At 33.5% G+C, this 5,312-nt stretch overlaps 2 long non-coding RNA genes across 2 annotated transcripts; both read right to left on the reverse strand.

The window, feature by feature from the left end:
* Positions 1-713: 713 nt before the first annotated feature.
* On the reverse strand, positions 714-2,827 carry LOC117682630 (uncharacterized). The gene is made up of 2 exons (XR_010713103.1): positions 2,556-2,827; positions 714-2,009 (listed from the first exon to the last, which is right to left on the reverse strand). It is a non-coding gene; the product is annotated as an uncharacterized lncRNA (long non-coding RNA).
* Positions 2,828-2,982: 155 nt separating this feature from the next.
* LOC136274682 (uncharacterized) lies at positions 2,983-5,061 on the reverse strand. Its single transcript, XR_010713104.1, has 3 exons — positions 4,992-5,061; positions 4,680-4,808; positions 2,983-4,264 (listed from the first exon to the last, which is right to left on the reverse strand). It is a non-coding gene; the product is annotated as an uncharacterized lncRNA (long non-coding RNA).
* Positions 5,062-5,312: the final 251 nt, after the last annotated feature.

Here is a 5,312-nt window from a genome sequence, read left to right on the forward strand (position 1 = left end):
ATAAATACCTCAGCACTCAATTTAACGATTTTCATTCAATACTTTTTTTTTTTAATCCCAAATTTCAAACGCCCACTCTCGCTTTCAGATTTCAATACACAAAAGTATACGGGGATTTTGCATTGCATTTTATTGAGCAGTCAGTATGAGTAAAACATTCTTTAAGGACAGACGAGACGTTCCTCAATTTTATACAATTGTCCTTGATATTTCATTCCTTATTTATTAACATTTAAACACGCTATTTCCCAAAAATTCAGAGTACGTTACCAGGCTCGTTTAGGAGCTAGAATATTTCGATTTTCCTTAAAATATCACGCAGATGAATTCGAATATATTTTCAATTGAACACTTTATATCTAAATAAAAAAAAAGAATCAAATTACATAAAAATATAATTATGAAATATCGAAGTGGAAATCTTCACATTATGGAGATAGGAAAAAATAGAAATAAATGGCATATAGATCGCGCCTGACCTTAAATGTGAAGTTCGACTTAGTTATACACGCTATAATTTGCGTCAATTTTGAATGACGGTGTGCTTGTCTACTTATCCAATCTAAAAATTGGTCACATAGGGCTTTTTTGTGTTGCAAACTCCATTTAGTGTGTGGAGAGAGAGAGAGAGAGAGAGAGAGAGAGAGAGAGAGAGAGAGAGAGAGAGAGAATTGGGAGATTCATTTAAAAAAAAATAAATTAAAAACAATGAATATGATTTTTGTAGAAATATTTCAGCATTTATTGATGAATGGAACCAGTTAATATAATTCTGACTAACAACTGTTCATATGTAATGAAACTGCAATGCTAGATTCAATGCAGCTGTACAACATAACACGCAAACATACACTTAGTACACGTATTTTAAAATCATAATGGTGATACATAATCTCAAAACCCTATGATTTGTGATACATTATATCAAAACACATCACATTTACAAATTCAAAATAAAAACTATGGGGATTACCGAAAACAAAAAAGAAAACAAAAATAACGCAATTATAGCAAAATATTAGAATCCACATAAATTCATTAAAAATGTAAATTGAAGCAGTTAAGACACATGAAGCAATTTCAAATAAAGTTAAAAAAAAAGGACCCAACATCAACGCCTCCGCTTGTCGTTGGTGACACGTTATATCTTTATATATTATAAATGCATCCTTTTAAAGGATACATTTTCAAACTCCTTTATATCACATTTTCTATCTGTTCAAGCCTTGAGATAACCAATTAGCAAACATTATCCATCTATACCCCCACCCCCCATATCCAAGTTGTTCCTGTTATCAGAAAATTGAAAAAAATATATATCAAAAAGAAACATCATATATTATAGCAAATTACAAAATGTGCAAAATTTCTCATCTGACATTAGATTGTCTGTTAATTAATCAGTTATGGATAAATTGCTTTTTATTTACAACAAACCAGAATGAATTTATTGCATATATATATAGATATATACTTTTCTTGTTCAAAGTTCATAATGAATGATGATTCAATGATCTTATGATACGATTTGCTGTCCAATATATTGCTGTTGTGACACTCTTTTAAGCTGACTTTTCTGTTATAATAAATGGCCACCATCGGTCTCAGTTGATGCACTATCTAGACCTGACTTTCCAGCTTTTAGTGGTTACCCACTAAAATTCAGGTTGATGTGCTTACTATAGAACTATTCTCAGGTAAAGTAGTGGTCACCAACTTTCATTTGATATGCACAAAAAGTTGACTTTCACATAATAAGAGTTTATCCACTATGTTACAGCTTATGAGATGTTTTCACCAATGAAGAAACTGACTTCCATGTTATAAGTTAGTTCAGTTGTGCTCTCTAATTTGAGTTCCATGTGTTGTACAGCTAATTCAACTAGGACGTCTTGTCACAGCCATCTTCTGCGTTCTGGCTTCCGGAACTCTCGGAGGAATGAGTGGAGTTTCGGTTCGATTCCTCGGGAAGCTCCAAGTTCACCATCTTTTTTAGTACATTCAACCATCTATCAAGTCAAGAGGGTATATTCAAAACGATTGGTTAGTATTGTAACCACAGGCCTCTACCGAATTTTTACCCTCTCTATACAGAAACACACCCTGGTGTATTTACATATAGAGATGGTATGTACTGTAAATTCCTTATATTACGCAAGTACTTAATTCCGCGATCCCGCTGGTTTGTTTCAAATCGGGAGAATATAAAATCGCGAACGTTGAACTTTTCTCCTTATTTCTTATAGTTTTCAACTCTCGGAAAATAATGGTGAGATTTTAAAATCCGCGAAGGATGCTTCTCGCAATTTTACACGGATATTCCTCGCGTTTATTTAGGAATTTACAGTATACAAAATATGGCTTATTAGAAATTCAGAGGCCTGTGCATAAACACAAAAAGTTTCACATAAAAATGGATCATGATGTACTACTACAATTACAATATTAACACCTCTAGCGAGAAAAAAAGAACAAAAAAATTAAAGTTGATAATTTCTTAAGTTTGATAAACAATTAACACATCAGGTGGGGGGTCTGTGTTATTAGAATTTGACCTGTCTCTGCTTGCAGTACACTCGGACTGTAGATAAGTGGGAGGAAGTTTCTGCTGGTGACTAAAACAAAAGACATTCTCGATGTTGTCCACAGGAAATATTACTTGGTAACCAGGTAATGGTAGGGTTGCTATGGCATATATTCCTGTTTGGGAGGGAAAAGGAAAAAATATAATGGCATACTTTTGTAACACTCTCCATTCTATTTAATCTTGCATGAGTGCCTGTATACACACAAAGTAGAACAACAAATTTGGGCACCCTCCAACACAGGAAGACTTCAAATACGCACATGGTGAGCCTTAAATTCGTACATGGCAAACTCCTTGGTAATGACAAACCATCTCTTGTTCCAAGTCTTGCCTCGATCCATGCTCTTCTGGAGGTACCCAGAGAGAATAGAGGGGTCATTGGCATTCATCTGTAGGAAATAAACAGGTGGGATACTCAAGTTTCATGGAGAAAGGAATTGCTGTATACTTACACATACATATTGGTACAAGCTTAAGTACTTTTATACAATGCGTACAGAATGACACACAATTTTGAGCACTTAAATCATTCCTGATTTGTTATATTGAATATTAAAATCTGATATAAATTTAAATAACAGAACTGCAGAAAAATAGACAAAAACTAAAATTACATATTTACATTTTTCAGTGTCTTTGATAACATTATGTATCAATTTTGTACTATACAGTCCAATTAATTCAATATGACATATAATTAGGGTTTGCTTATTTATATTAAGATATTTCATCGTGTAATTGCTGAAAAAAATGTAAATATAAGTAATAAGGAATAATTCTTTGAATATTATGAGGTGATAATTTCGGTCCTGGAAAGATCAAATCTATAATAAAGCCCTTTGGGCTTTATTGGATTTAATCAGGATTATTATTCCTTGATATATATTTCATGCAGAACACTCCCCATACTAATCAGCAAACATTTGAACAACTTTTCAGCTAACTTGTTACGAGATTGACACACTACTGTAAATTCCATATCACTACGCTAATTTCCAAGTAGCGTAGTGGACAATGCACTCGCTTTTCACCGCTGCGATCCGAGTTCGATCCCCGTGATCGACAGTGGTTGTATGTGATAGGGTATGGCGGTAGCCCACTTGGACACGTGGGTTCTCTCCGGGTACTCCGGCCTCCTCCAACACCAATGACCCCCTCGCGCCAACATCCGTGCCAACGAGAAATATTAATATAAGTTGTAGAACTTGCTTATCGATCGTTGTAAAATAAATAAAGTTCAGTTTTTTTATTCCATATCAAAGGCGAAGAATTAATTTCCACATAAAATCGTAAAAAGCAGTCCTCCCGGATTTTAAAATCATGTTCTTATTTTTTCACAGTTTTTGAGCTATCATATGAAATCAAAACAAAAATTGGTCCTCGCCATTTTATATTTTAGTGATTTGATGCAAAACAGCAGTTTCACGGTATTAAGTATTCGTGTAAAATAAGGAATTTACAGTATCCTATTTTCAATATTAATCTGCAGATATTTGACCCTTTTACTTACCAGTTTGACCCCTTTACTTACCAATTTGACCCTTTAGGAACTTTCTGGTCCACCACCTTTCCATCCACGTTTTTCAGGATGACGAAACATTTATCACAAACCCAATTGGGCTTGTTGTTGTCATACGCTAAATTACTCTTTTTTGATGAACACTTTCTGCACACAACCTGTATTAATAGAAAGACAATGCTTTGCAGCTTGTCTCTTCTAAATTATCTAAGCTACAGTTCATATTCCTGTAATATATAAAGAAATGACTAGATATCCATCCTTTTAACTATGTCTGTATTTGTGTCAGAAAAAAATTTAAAGCATATAATGCTTAATGAAATTAAATTTTGAAGTAACATTTCTTTAAAGAAAGCAAGAATGGAAAAAACATATGTTGAATTTAATTCATAAAAACTTTATATTCATTCATAAATGGGCAATAATAGATTTTCAGTTAAAACTGGAGAGGATAAAGTTGTGAATGCCGAGGTTTTTTTTACAATCTATATACCTGCATACATGTATGCAAACTCATACATCAAGAAGCAGTTCTTTAGTGTACTGGTTATATACATTTTAGGATATACACACCCTTCCACAAGCACGACAATGGTGCCGCCGTTTTAACGCTGTAAATGATTTGCTGCACAGCTGACACATCGAGACCTCATCGTCCTTGATCCAGTGTGGGGCCACATTGCCGAGATCGTTTTCCGACACCTTATTCAAAGAGGATAGACAAAATCTCAATTGAAAAAATTAAAATTAATATGATTATATACATAATAGACAGTTTACAAGATTAATGCCACATCAAAACTTTTTTTAAATTAAATCCAGGTGAAATCTTTGGCCTTGAATATGGATCAAACTTCAGTATATTCTGCTTGTAATTTCCATTACCTCTCCTCCATTGCAAATTGGTAACTCCGCTGCTCGTACTGAAGGTTTTCTTCTTATAATGATATGTTATTTTCACGACAAGTACAGGTAGTTTTAATCTGTATTTGAATTACGCACGTTTTTATAATATGAATTTTCGGACTTTTTCGACACAAAAATGTTGATAAAACCCCATATGAATCATGTTAAATAATATTTAAAGGTAGAATAAATTCAATCATACTATGTATCAGTGATAGAAATATTTCTGGAAAATTTATAGATCCAAGCAATATTGAACAACCAAACGCTCGGCTCTCGTCGTTAATCTCCGATAAGCAA

The sequence above is a fragment of the Magallana gigas genome, chromosome 4 (assembly GCF_963853765.1).
Source record: "Magallana gigas chromosome 4, xbMagGiga1.1, whole genome shotgun sequence".
Taxonomy (NCBI): Eukaryota; Metazoa; Mollusca; class Bivalvia; order Ostreida; family Ostreidae; genus Magallana; species Magallana gigas.